At 45.6% G+C, this 14,538-nt stretch overlaps 2 non-coding genes across 2 annotated transcripts; both read left to right on the top strand.

Moving 5' to 3' along the window:
- Nucleotides 1–1,683: 1,683 nt before the first annotated feature.
- TRNAS-UGA (transfer RNA serine (anticodon UGA)) lies at nucleotides 1,684–1,765 on the top strand. Its single transcript has one exon. It is a non-coding gene; the product is annotated as a tRNA-Ser (tRNA).
- A 2,213-nt stretch (nucleotides 1,766–3,978) lies between these two features.
- Nucleotides 3,979–4,051, top strand: TRNAA-AGC (transfer RNA alanine (anticodon AGC)). The gene has a single exon. It is a non-coding gene; the product is annotated as a tRNA-Ala (tRNA).
- The last annotated feature ends 10,487 nt before the right edge of the window (nucleotides 4,052–14,538 follow it).

Below are 14,538 nucleotides of genomic sequence, written 5' to 3'. Positions count from 1 at the left end.
CGACCTCACCTTGATTACGGATGACATACGGAGCACTGTTTAGGGGCCATTCATCCGTATTACGCATGTAAAATACTGACCGTATTTTGCGTCGGTTAGTGTGACCCCTGCCTTAAAGCCGAGACATGCAGAATAACGCTGGGGAAACAAGGTACAAACACACTGGTATTAAATTAATGTCACCTTTGATTGTAAGGTGACATTAAGCCTGGTTAATAATGGAGAGGTGTCAATAAGACACCTATCCATTATTAATCCTATAGTTAAAGGGTTAAAAAAGACACAGCCAGAAAAAATATTTTAATTAAGTAAAACACTACACAGTTTTCCATATTTTTATTGCACGCCCAAATTCAAGCAAAGCCCTTGATCTCCTGAAAAAAAAATAACAAACCAACACAAATACTTCCTGTTACAATGCAGTCCATTTATCACGAGTGTCCCACGATGAGCCCAGCTCTGCTACATCTGAATGCATGATATCCAGATATAGCAGAGCTTGGACCACCGGAGATTTCCAGAGGTCACCTACACTGTAGTTCTCACGGTCAGCTGACTGTGAGAAGTAGCCTACTGACTGGAGATAACCCTCGGTCATGTGAACGGCAATTCTCACGATAGTACGGCAGTTCTCGTGATAAGGTAAGTTATCACATGAACTGCAGTGGGCGTGGACTTCTGGTAGCGGGATAGGTAAAAACTTTATTTAAATTAGTAGACATGCGTAGTAAGCTGCTTTTACACAGTTAGTACGCATGTGACTAATCATAAAATGCAGTTGTACGGCATCTAATGATAGTCTATGGTAAATTTACAGTGCGGCGACGGAGCGTCTACGCTTCGCAAGCAGAAATGCTGCGTTTTGGAAAGACGTGCCGCATGTCCGTTTATGGGGTCTGCAACCTGCGTCTTTTAAGCATAGTGGAGATGGAATTTCATGAAATCCTCTCCACTATGCTGTAACATCTGGACGCTGTGTGTTTGATGCTGCGGCTGTACACAGCATCAAACACGAATAGTCTCCTGACCATGGAAACATTCTCCAGGCTTCTGCCCTTCTCCCATCAGCTGCAGATCCTGAGTGATGGCCGCCCGTTCTTGTGTCATCGGAGCTCGGAGATTATCAGAATAAGATCTGGGGAGTTTCCTGAACTCAAGATGTCAATGTTTTGCTCACCGAGCCACTAAATTATGATTTGTGCCTTGTGACATGGTCTTCATCATGGGGGAAAGAATCATCACCACGCTGTACTGGATGATGGGAGTAGTTCCTCTTGGAGGAGGTTTACATCTCGTTCTTTACTCTTGGCCGTGATCTTAGGTAAAACTAAAGGGGCTTCATCAGAGAAAATATCTGCAGGAAGTAGAAGGACTGGACTGCGAGGACATGAAACCTCATCCAGGTCAGGCATCAGTTCTTCGACCTGTTCAACAGTAATATGACAAAAGAAAGCAACAAAACAAAGAAACATTTCCAGAACCCCAGGAGCACTCTAGTGTCAGATGTCACCATCGGAGAATATCACATGGGTGCAGATCTCATGTAGCGGATCAATGTCTTCTCCTCTATGGGGTTGGTCTCTGAGTCAGTGACTGTAATGTAACCTCACACCTCAGTGTAGAGAGTGATGTGTCTGCAGGTAATGAGTGAGTGACAAGGCACAAATACATCTGCATCAGTCGGTAGTCGTGGCCGAGTGGTTAAGGCGATGGACTTGAAATCCCTTGGGGTCTCCCCGCGCAGGTTCGAATCCTGCCGACTACGAGGAAAGTTTTTGTAGCTAGTTTTAATGGCTTTCTTAATTTTTTCTACAATCAGAGCTTTTCAGAATCCATGGAAGCTCCTGATTCTCCACCCGGGGATTCTGTTGATAGACGTTCTGTAAATATCTAAATATCTAAACTCCTCTCCTAAAGGAAGAAATATGTCTAGCGGCACGAACAGGACACATTTCTTCCTTTAGGAGAGGAGTTTAGATATTTAGATATTTACAGAACGTCTATCAACAGAATCCCCGTGTGGAGAATCAGGAGCTTCCATGGATTCTGGAAAAGCTCTGATTGTAGAAAAAATTATAAAAGCCAAGAAGTCAGGAATTAGCGAAACTTCAGGCTTCTTTAATTTTTTATTATACTGTGAGGTCTTCAGTGGTTGTAGACGTCACCCCCAGGTCTCCTCTTCCCGGTCACCGCAGCTCCCGCCCGTCCTCCGCTCGCTCCCATTGCTCCGTCCTTCTCTTCAGTCGTTGCTGACACATCCTGTGCCGATTACACCATGAGATCATACCGTGTGCCGGGGCCGACACTTAACCATTTCTACCTATTTGAATGCAGAAAATGGTCGCTAATTCTGTGCATTCACTCTTCAAAAATGTGACTTGTTCAGGATCCAATCTAAATGAGCTTTTACATAGGATCAATTTGATCATCGTTATAAAAAATGTTCTACAAGTAATTAATATATAAAGTCCACAAAAACAACAAGAAAAACGGACGTCTCTGTCCTGTGACACAACAGGCGGAGAATGTTCCACAACATCCCCAGGAGCCGCGGTATCGGCAGATTGTCCTGATCTGTCCATAGACATATTTTGCAGTCGGCCTCATCTGTGCGGTGAGAACCTGCTGTGATCGTCCGTCCTGTCGTAATTATCACAGCAAAGGATTATACACTCACTGGCCACTTTATTAGGTACACCATGCTAGTAACGGGTTGGACCCCCTTTTGCCTTCAGAACTGCCTCAATTCTTCGTGGCAGAGATTCAACAAGGTGCTGGAAGCATTCCTCAGAGATTTTGGACCATATTGACATGATGGCATCACACAGTTGGCGCAGATTTGTCGGCTGCACATCCCTGATGCGAATCTCCCGTTCCACCACATCCCAAAGATGCTCTATTGGATTGAGATCTGGTGACTGAGGAGGCCATTTGAGTACAGTAAACTCATTGTCATGTTCAAGAAACCAATCTGAGATGATTCGAGCTTTATGACATGGCGCATTATCCTGCTGAAAGTAGCCATCAGATGTTGGGTACATTGTGGTCATAAAGGGATGGACATGGTCAGCAACAATACTCAGGTAGGCTGTGGCGTTGCAACGATGCTCAATTGGTACCAAGGGGCCCAAAGAGTGCCCAGAAAAAATTCCCCACACCATGACACCACCACCACCAGCCTGAACCGTTGATACAAGGCAGGATGGATCCATGCTTTCATGTTGTTTACGCCAAATTCTGACCCTACCATCCGAATGTCGCAGCAGAAATCGAGACTCATCAGACCAGGCAACGTTTTTCCAATCTTCTACTGTCCAATTTCGATGAGCTTGTGCAAATTGTAGCCTCAGTTTCCTGTTCTTAGCTGAGAGGAGTGGTACCCAGTGTGGTCTTCTGCTGCTGTAGCCCATCTGCCTCAAAGTTCGACGCACTGTGCGTTCAGAGATGCTCTTCTGCCTACCTTGGTTGTAACGGGTGGCAATTTGAGTCACTGTTGCCTTTCTATCAGCTCGAACCAGTCTGCCCATTCTCCTCTGACCTCTGGCATCAACATGGCATTTCCGGCCACAGAACTGCCGCTCACTGGATTTTTTTTCTTTTTCGGACCATTCTCTGTAAACCCTAGAGATGGTTGTGCGTGAAAATCCCAGTAGATCAGCAGTTTCTGAAATTCTCAGACCAGCCCTTCTGGCACCAACAATCATGCCACGTTCAAAGGCACTCAAATCACCTTTCTTCCCCATACTGATGCTCGGTTTGAACTGCAGGAGATTGTCTTGACCATGTCTACATGCCTAAATGCACTGAGTTGCCGCCATGTGATTGGCTGATTAGAAATTAAGTCTTAACACACAGTTGGACAGGTGTACCTAATAAAGTGGCCAGTGAGTGTATAACGCTCCGCTATCAGGAAAGAAAGAAAACATCCGGTGGAAAGTGACCGACTGCCTGGTGACAAGAGAGGGAAAAGTACAGCATGGGGGATTAGCTCAAATGGTAGAGCGCTCGCTTAGCATGCGAGAGGTAGCGGGATCGATGCCCGCATCCTCCACCTTTTTATCAAATGCAGGGAAAATTTTCATTTTTTTGTTTCTTTTACCCAGAATCAATGAAACGGCCCCGAGTGGTGACTGCACCGAGGTTGTATGGCCATCACTAATCACCAACCGATAGCACCGAGCACCGATCTTCTTATTACTTCTAATCTACAACAACATTGGAGAAATTTGTAAGAATTCTCTTATTTTCACCATACGCAGCTTTTCTTGCCACTTTTTTGGCTTTTGTATAAGAAACAAAACGAGCGAATCATATACATGTAAGTCAGTGTTGGAGCAAAGTTTATCATTTCTTATCATTTTTCCCAAAAGGAAGAAAAATAAAGATGAAACATTCCCTTCAATATCCGTTTCCTCCAATCATCTCCTCAATATAAACCCAATGTATACGCAGTGCACTGTATTATCGCTGAGCGCTCAGAGTGTAGTCCTTCACAGAATATACTTCAACAGTAAAGAACTGAATTTGTTATACAGATGTCCAGTGTCACGCCGCTCTCACCTGGGGGCGGGACCCCGGGCCCGTCATCACCACTACATTATGGGAAAAATGTAAGGCTAGTGACACAGGTTGTTGTCTGAAAAGTAAGTGCAGGCCTGCCTGTCTGGGAACCCTACTGGGAACACCTGGATGCCAAACATTTCCAAAAATTAGAGGCAGACACCAGGAAAAGTGACATCAATTGACCCACAGTAAAAACACTATAATAGGCCTCTGACTCACCTTCCACTACAGTCAGCCCACCAGATGGAAACCCAACTTGAAGTCTCCACATTTCAAAAAATTCTTAGTAACATCAGCAGCAGAAGCAACAGAAGACACCACAAAGATGGCACAGACTGCAATAATTCAAGATCAATGCATGACACTAAATCTACACCATAGTCTGTACAATCTGTGACTGGGCTGCAAAAGTCACTGGAGATCTATGACTTGCTCATCTTGATGAAAGTTAGGCGGTCTACACTTTCAGGGGACAGACAGCTGCGGTTATTCATCAGGACACCACCAGCAGCACTGAAGACATGTTCTGAGAGAACACTGGTTGCCGAGGATAACAAAACCTCCACGGCGTGTGAGGCGAGCTCAGTCCACTCATCCATTTTTTTGAAGACCAAAATGCAAAAGGGTCCAAATCCCTCCTGATGGCACTGATATTGAGCTTGCGATACTCCTGCACCATCGTCTCCAGTCTATAATTATGTGTCAGACAGAAATTGCTTCTGTCACTTACACTCCTGCTGCTAATGTTTTTGTATTGACGACTCGACGTTCCTTGGGTTGGACGTCTATAACTGCAATACACTCTGTGTGCCTCCCTGCTGTCTTGGGGAAAACCACTCTTAAGATTGTCTACAAGCGTGTTTCTATACTCTAGCATGCACGCGTCCCTTTTCCTGGGAGGGGAAGTTTCTGGGAAAATGTACTCTTGTACCAAGGATCTAATTCTAACAATAAGAGCATCATGTTGCAGATAGGCAGCTAGCAGGTGCTCGTATGTCGGGTGCTTCCATGAGGTACAAGTCCATGGTGTGTTGGTGGTGGGGAAATACTCAAGGTTTCTTCCTCCATCCCCTCTCACCAACCATGTTCAACACAAAGGGTTTCATTATCTTCACCTCCTGACTGTTGTGTGCCCATCAACTCTTCACCCATCACCTCTTCTTGTCCTCCTCCATTTCTTCCTCGGCACCTGCACCTTCACTAACAGTTTGTCTGGTACCACGAGTCCCTCGATCGCTGGCTCATCTGTGGTTCCGTACTGTCAGTTGGGTGGTTGGAGAGTTGTGATGGGGGTAAACAAGGGTAATTCTGATGTCACCTCTGTGGACTGTACTGTGTGTGATGTTGAGGTAGAGGAAGAGGAGGAGAGGCCACTTGATGCTGTGCCTGCCATCCACTGGAGCACATGCTCTTTCTGGCCCTCAACTACAAGGTTTGCCACCTTGTGGCTGCCAAAGACAGGAAATTGAGAGGCCCGTCGAGCAACAGATGTAGTCAGTAGTGTTTGGATAGGATGAGCCGGTGTTTGTTCAGATGAGCTTTCATTCACATTAACACCTAACCCACACATACATCAAACACCAAGCCTGTTTCCCCTTCCACCACAACCTCAATTTTTTCACACTCATGATGGATATATGGGTCGCCCTCCCAGGGCTGTGGGGTACTCGGCACTGGGCTGGTGTCAGCGGGATGTGTCACAGCAGCGGTGACCCGGTCCGTGGTCCTGGGCTCCCAAGTAATGGCGGGGAATGCAATTAGATGAATAGTTCGTGACGCCACCTGTGGTGCTCGGCAAGTGTGGTGTTAGGCCGACGCTGCAGACAGGTCCTCTGGGACAGATGGTGTGGTGCAGCAATGATGGTATAGCCCTCCACAGGCAGGGCTGTTGTCCCAGGGCAGTGTAGGTGAAGGGACACTTAGATGGTGTAGTGTCCGGTGCAGGGGATGTAGCAGTGCCAGGCTGGCGGACGCAGGAAGGAATGGAGGACACCAGGGCATGTAGTTCCAAAGCTTTACTCACAGTCTGTAGTGCCCGCTTCCGTACCATGTCCTCCGGGTGAGGGACCCAGTCAACCTCCAGGCAAGATGGGATGCTCCCTTCCAACACTCCGCCAACATGTGCCTTTCTGAACATCTCCTCTTATAGCACCTTTAAGTGTGAAGATCTCCTAGTACTGAGTTACACTGGAGTTCCTCCTGACAGATGTTCCCAAGAACTCTACTTGTACGGCAGACAGCTGTAGCCTGCTTCGGGACTCCTTAGTCCCGGCTCTCTATCTGTGTTGCTGTTGTGCCCCCAAGTCTTAGATGGGAGTAGTGCATTTACAGCCCACTACTCCACCGGTGTCTGCTGCAGAACCATTAGTGTCCATAAAACCTCAGGGACCGGGCCCCGGCCTTGCGCTTAGAACTTCTAGGCAGGGTTCTCTCCTAACCCACATCCTCTCTGTTCTCTTTCTCCTTCGTTCCGTACTAATCTCTCTTTCTTATGGAAGTTCAGGTTTCAGTTCTACATCTTTCTCCTTCTTTCCTTTCCCGTGCCAGCAGACCCGGGTAACTCAGGCCTACTGCAGCACTCCTTCCTCCATCCCTCTTTCAGGGATCCCCACTCCTCTCCGAGTGGCTTCCTTCCTCACTGACCTCCTGTCAGACTGACCCACTGACTGACCTGTAATCCTAAACCTTCCCACTCTTTTATGTATTCTAAACTCCACCCACCTCCCAGCACGTTTAGTGTTCCAAGCAGGGAACCACCAAAGGTGCTCTGCTACCCTCTAAGCAAGGAGCCGCAATGTGGTTTTGCTGAACTACTCTATTGTGTGGGGTGCGAGTGTTGGAGCGTGATCAGGAGTTCCCACCTTACCTGGATGGTGGGACACCACACTTTAGGAGAATGTGCAGTACCTCTGTGGTGACTGAGCCTCAGGGGCGCCACATATACCCTTCCCCTCTTTTAAATCGCTGTTTCACAACCATAGGCCCAGAACTGCCAGTCACCTGTCACTAAATGAACAATCACTATTTATTGATTGGCCGCCGGAATCTCCACACATTAAGTTAAATAAAATAAATTAATAACAGTCCGCTGCCCATCTGACCTCTCCTCACCCCCTCCCCTCATCAAATGTGTTCCTCCTCTCATCATACAGCACCGCTATCATAGCCAAAGTCCAACAACAGCATTAGTGGAATCTTGATCATTTACCGAACTTTGGCTGACTTGTGCCGATCTTGAGGAAAATCCTTAGGAATCCGAATCTGCCAGATCCGTGCCGAATTTGTAAACGCTTTCTGAACATGTTCCCTCATCTCTACTACTAACAGGAAAGTGGATTTCACACAAAAAAGAATGGGAAGAGGTTTTTTCAACAACTTTTAAAGACGATTATGGAGAGAATCTATTAAAAAAACTAATGTTCTTTGCACTGAGAATTTTGAGGAATTTTTGGGACTCCAAAGCACAGAGCTCTGCTCACAATCCTTAGCATATAAAAGTGGATTATTACAGAGCCAGGCTGTTACTATGAGCACAGTGTTGCTCCTGAGCTATGAGATCCGGAGGAATTTTTGTGTAAAGGAAAAGGAGAAATTCCTTCATGGAAACTGAGCCGTCCTACAGGCTCTCCAAGGATGTCCAACCCGGGTCAACTGCTTGGAAGGCAGCTATGCTCACCACTATACCACCAACGCTCCTCAAGTCATCTGCTCTCCATCTCTAAGAACCTGGGAACACTGCACCGAAGGATGTCAGTGATGGAGTGGTATGTTCATGTACACTCTTACGGCTTGAAGTCAGTGGTTTAGGAAGTAGATTTTGAACATGACATCTTTTAGACATCAGCTCAGGCACCGAGTTTTCCCAGATGAAGGTTTCACCACCGCTCGTATGGCGGCTTTGCTGACTGCAGCTTTCACTCATTATGTTCATTAAGTATAGAGCGCGGGTGACCTCCCAGCTGAAGCCTCCCGGAGACTGAACTCGTCACTTCATTTAACCAATTCATGTTTTTCTTACCCTGAAGATGTGACATTATGCGAAATGTGTGTACAATGTTGTTTTGCGATTGATGTGCATTATATTCTATTTATGAGGCGCTTGTTTGATGCTTTTTCAGATGGATTCCAAGCTAAGGATTGTTTCGCACATTGGATCAAGTCTTCTGAAGCTATTAGCAGCATTGATTTTAATGTTGCAGATTTTATGCACCAATTTACTACATTAGGTAACTGTACGCTTTTTCAGTGCGTTTTTGGGAGCAGTTTTTACATGAAGTTTTGTGTTTTTTTCAGCTGCAGTTTTTGTCTCTTTTTGGTCATCATGTTTTCATTAAAATGCCTTTGTTTCGCATACTCTTTGTTACTCAGCTCTGATAAAAATGTATTGATCAAGTCGGGTGCAGATTTTATGTGTCTTTAGAGTGCTTGAGGAAATGCACTAAAAATCCACATGTTGGGTCCTGATTTTAGACATATTTTGCAGTTGATCTCGTGTGTGCGGTGAGAACCTGCTGTGATCATTCTTCCTGTCTCTGGGAAGAGAGGATTATATAACGCTCCGCTATCAATCACCAAGAAAGAAAACATAAGGTGGGAAGTGACCAGTAGTCGAGTGGCCAGAGAGGCAGAAACAACTCCTGAGGACCAGAGGGTTAGCTCAAATAGTAGAGCATTTGCTAGAGGCGTTAACACAGTCACAGGAGACAGGCAGTGGTTAGCAGAACCCCAGGGGGATTATGGGAAACTTGTTTACATTCTGGCAACAGCCTAAAGAGATGTGTTGTGTATAATCTGTCTCTCAAATACCTTCAGACAAGTGAACCATAGGGACCCAGGATTCCTTTACAGAGTGGAGCTGGGCTGCCCCTATACTGCAACTTGAAAAAATCTATCAGGAGCAGGAAGATAAGTACAATAAAATGTTGTGTTATAGAGATAATCTCCCTCAGCAAACCCTTCCCCCTCCATCTCACTGCAGAAATTCTGTGTACTGCTGTGCCTTTGTAGAGTCTTGATCTGTGCTAAACTGTGCTAACGAGACTGTTAGTCAATGTCCCTCTAAGAAGCAGCTGTACTGTTATAAAGCCTGTGCATAAGAGACTTGAATTGTACTGAATGTGCTGTGATATTAAACTACACTGTTCATGTTCACAAGGACTCTTGATGTGAGTTCATTTTCCCCTTCGTCACTGAGGTCTGGTGAACTCCCTATTCTGGTGAAGGAAGGTAATGAGCCTGATTATCAGGCACCTGAGTCTAATGAGGATGACTGGCTGAGTGGAGTCACTGACTGGATATAAGGCTGCCGACGCCCTTCTACCCTGCGGGTGATTTCTCTGTGGACTTCTAGGACACCAGTCTGATTCCTGCTTCCCTAAAGCTAAATTTTCTGCTTTGCCAGTTTGCATTTATGTTTTGTTTTTGTATTCCTTGCTTTTCTGGATTCTGCCATTCCCTGCTGGGATGAGCTGAATCTCCTTTTGCCGGTTGCTCTGTCTTCAGAATATTCCTGAGTACTGACATAGCTTTTTTGAAGCCTAGCGTCTTCAGGGCCTTTTTCACTGTCAGTCTGTTGGCTCTTATTTTCATAGGGTTTTTCACGGATTGCAGACAGCAGCCTTCCTGTCCTTTCCTATCTAGGTAGTTTTGGCCCCGTCTTTGCTCAGTCTATCTTTCTGTCTGTGTTAGTGTTTTCATCTTGCTTCACCGTCATTATATGTTGGGGGCTGCCTATTGCTTTGGGGTCTGCTCTGGGGCAGTTTAGATTTCCCCTTTCTTTCTTTAGGCCTATTTAATTCTCCGGCTGTGATCGAGGGGTCTAGGGCATCGTAGGAACCCCCCACGGCTACTGTTAGTTGTTGTGATAGGATCAGGGGTCTGCAATCCGATAGCTGCCAACCTCTCTGGTTTTCTGGACTTAGCTAGCATTTCTGTTTTTGCCTCCTACGGTGACTCAATCATAACAGAATCACCCGCCATACCGCAGATCCTAGGGTACTCAATAGCAGGAAAGAATTGTGTTTAAAAAAAAAAAAAATAAAAAGGTGTGTGTATATTCTTTCCTCTATATCTCTGAGGCCGTAGGGGGAATTTTTTTTTTTCTCTCAATGGAGATAAAGCAATTGTCTGATCGTGTGGAGCAGCTCGCTGCGGAAGTGCGGGGAATTTCCGCCTACCTTGCTCGTTCGCATGCTGTTGAACCAAAGATCCCTACACCTGATGTATTTTTTGGGGATCGATCTAAATTTTTGAGTTTCAAAAATAATTGTAAATTATTTTTTGCCTTGAAGCCTAACTCGTCAGGGAGCTCCGCACAGCAGGTTAAAATTGTCATCTCTTTGCTGCGTGGCGATCCCCAGGATTGGGCGTTTTCTTTGAAACCAGATGATCCTATTCTGACTAATGTGAACGCATTCTTTCAAGCTTTGGGGTTGTTGTATAACGAACCTAATGCTATTGATCAGGCTGAAAAGACCCTGTTGGCATTAAACCAGGGTCGAGATTCTGCAGAGTTGTACTGTCAAAAGTTCCGAAAGTGGGCGGTCCTTACTACCTGGAATGATAATGCCTTGGCTGCTCTCTTTCGGTAGGGTTTGTCAGAAGCCGTAAAAGATACTATGGTGGGATTTCCTGTTCCCTCTGGTCTGGACGATTCTATGTCATTAGCCATTCAGGTTGATCGGCGTTTACGTGAACGCAGGATTGCATGAGAGGTGTTGCCACCGGTTGAACAGACGTCTGAACCTATGCAATGTGATAGAGTTTTGTCTAAGGCGCAACGTCAGGAGTTCAGAAGGCGTAATAAGCTGTGTTTTTTCTGTGGAGATGCCTCGCATATTATTTCTGTTTGTCCTAAACGAGAGAAACGCTTTGCACACACGTTTTCTGTTGGTGGTGTTCAACCTAAGTTTCTTCTGGCAATTACTCTGATCTGCTCCCTGTCCACATTTTCCGCCAAGGCTTTTGTGGATTCGGGAGCAGCGCTAAATCTAATGGACTTGGATTTTGCTAAACGTTGTGGATTTCCGATGACACCTCTGCAGACGCCTATCCCTTTGAGGGGGATTGATGCTACTCCTTTGGCTAAAAATAAACCTCAGTTTTGGACCCAGGTGGTCATGCGGGTCGCCCCAGACCATCAAGAAAATTGCAGATTTTTGGTGTTGCATGGTCTGCATGATGCTGTTGTTCTGGGGTTTCCCTGGTTGCAAATTCATAATCCAGTTTTGGATTGGAAGTCTGTGTCTGTGGTGAGTTGGGGTTGTCGGTGTGCCTTTAGTGAGGCTCCGGTTTTTTCCACCTCTCCTCAGTCGCATGATGTTCCTGACTATTTGGCGGACTTTTATGATGTATTTAGTGAGAATGAGTCTGCGTCCTTGCCTCCTCATAGGAGTTATGACTGTGCAATTGAACTAAGCCCGGGGTGTAAATTTCCCAAGGGTCGGCTCTTCAATTTATCTGTACCCAAGCACGAGGCTATGCGGTCCTATATTAAGGAGGCGTTGGAGAAGGGTCATATTAGACCATCCTCTTAACCCTTAGGTGCCGTTTTTTTTTTTGTGGCCAAAAAGGATGGTTCTTTAAAGCCTTGTATTGATTATCGTGCCCTCAATAAAATTACTATTAAATATCAGTATCCATTACCCCTGATTTCGGATCTATTCTCTAGAGTTAAAGGTGCTTGCTGGTTTACCAAGCTTGACCTCAGGGGGGCGTATAATCTTATCCTCATTAAGCAGGGGGATGAATGGAAAATGGCGTTTAATACTCCGGAGGGACATTTTGAGTACCTGGTGATGCCTTTTGGGCTCACTAATGCCCCTTCTGTCTTCCAGTGCTTCATGAACGATATTTTCCGAGACTTTGTCGATAAATTTTTGATTATCTATCTGGATGATATTTTGATCTTCTCCAAGGATTGGGATTCTCATGTGGAACATATACGGACTGCGTTCCGGATCTTGAGGGAGAATTCCCTGTATGTCAAAGGATCGAAATGCCTTTTTGGAGTACAGAGGATTTCATTTTTGGGATTTATTTTGTCTCCGTCAACTATTGAAATGGACCCGGCCAAGGTACAGGCCATTTATGATTGGGTTCAGCCCACTTCTTTGAATGCCCTCCAGAAGTTTTTGGGTTTTGCTAATTTTTATCGGAAATTTATAGCAAAATTTTCTAGTATTGCCAAGCCATTGACTGATCTGACTAAGAAGGGTGCTGATGTGTTGAATTGGTCTCCGGAGGCTGTTGCTTCCTTTCAGGAGCTGAAGCGAAGATTTACCTCCGCCCCGGTTTTGCGGCAACCTGATGCCTCACTCCCGTTCCAGGTAGAGGTGGATGCTTCTGAGATTGGTGCAGGAGCTGTTTTGTCCCAAAAGGATCCTGTAACATCTAAAATGAATCCCTGTGCTTTCTTTTCCCGAAAGTTCTCTCCATCTGAACGTAACTATGATGTGGGGAATCGGGAACTGTTGGCCATGAAATGGGCATTTGAGGAGTGGAGACATTGGTTGGAGGGAGCTAAACATCAAGTCGTGGTCCTCACTGACCACAAGAATTTGATTTACCTAGAGTCGGCTAAATGCTTGAACCCTAGACAGGCTAGGTGGGCCTTGTTTTTTACACGTTTTGATTTTGTAGTCTCTTTTCTTCCTGGAACTAAGAATGTCAAGGCAGACTCCCTCTCTAGGAGTTTCTTTGCTGATTCTCCTGTGGTGACCAAGCCTGCTACCATCTTAGGCGAAGCGGTAGTTCTTTCTGCCATCTCGCCCGATTTGAGACTTGCTCTGCAAGAGTTCCAGGAGGTCAAACCTGAGCGTTGTCCCAGTGGAAAGTTGTATGTTCCTGACCAGTGGAAGAAGAGAGTGATGTCTGAAGTTCATTGCTCTGCATTGGCTGGTCATCCAGGTATTTTTGGTACTAGAGATCTGGTGAGTCGCTCTTTTTGGTGGCCCACCTTGTCTCATGATGTCAGGAATTTTGTGCAGTCCTGTGGGTCTTGCTCCCGGTCTAAATCTTGTTCTCGCTCTAGTGGGTTGTTGATGCCTTTGCCGGTCCCCAGGAGGCCATGGACCCATATTTCAATGGATTTCATCTCTGATATGCCGATCTCTCAAAGAATGACTGTTATTTGGGTGATTTGTGATAGGTTCTCTAAGATGGTTCATCTTGTACCACTCCCTAAGTTGCCATCTTCCTCTGAGTTGGTGCCCCTGTTTTTGCAACAGGTGGTTCGCTTTCACGGGATTCCTGAGAACATTGTATCTGACAGAGGAGTTCAGTTTGTGTCTAGATTTTGGAGGACTTTCTGTTCCAAGCTGGGAATTCAGTTGTCCTTCTCCTCTGCTTTTCACCCTCAGACCAACGGGCAGACAGAGAGAACAAACCAGACCTTGGAGTCGTATTTAAGATGTTTTATTTCCGCTGATCAGGATGATTGGGTTTCATTTTTGCCCTTGGCCGAATTTGCTTTAAATAATAGAGCTAGTTCTGCCACTTTGATGTCACCTTTTTTTTGTAACTTTGGGTTTCATCCTCGATTTTCTTCAGGGCAGGTGGAGCCTTCTGCCTGCCCAGATGTTGACACTGTGGTGGAGAGAATGCACCAGATCTGGGACCAAGTGGTGGATAAGTTATCTCTCTCCCAGGAAAAGGCCCAGCGGTTTTCCAATCGACATAGGACCATTGGTCCCCAGTTTAAGATTGGTGATATGGTGTGGTTATCATCAAAAAATATTGCTATGAAGGTGGCTTCTCCTAAGTTTAAGCCTAGATTTATTGGACCTTACAAGATTTTGGAGATTATTAATCCGGTCTCTTTTCGTTTGGCTCTTCCTGTCACATTTAAAATCCATAATGTGTTCCATAAGTCCTTGTTGAAGAGGTTTGTTGAACCAGTTGTTCCTGGGGTGGCACCTCCAGACCCTGTATTGGTTGAAGGTAACATGGAATATGAGGTAGAGAAAATACTGGATT

Source organism: Dendrobates tinctorius, unplaced genomic scaffold, assembly GCF_039654945.1.
Source record: "Dendrobates tinctorius isolate UK_male_01 unplaced genomic scaffold, ASM3965494v1 ptg000251l, whole genome shotgun sequence".
In the NCBI taxonomy this organism is placed as follows: domain Eukaryota; kingdom Metazoa; phylum Chordata; class Amphibia; order Anura; family Dendrobatidae; genus Dendrobates; species Dendrobates tinctorius.
Note: the sequence above shows the minus strand (reverse complement) of the source record. Positions and strands in the feature narration are given on the sequence as shown.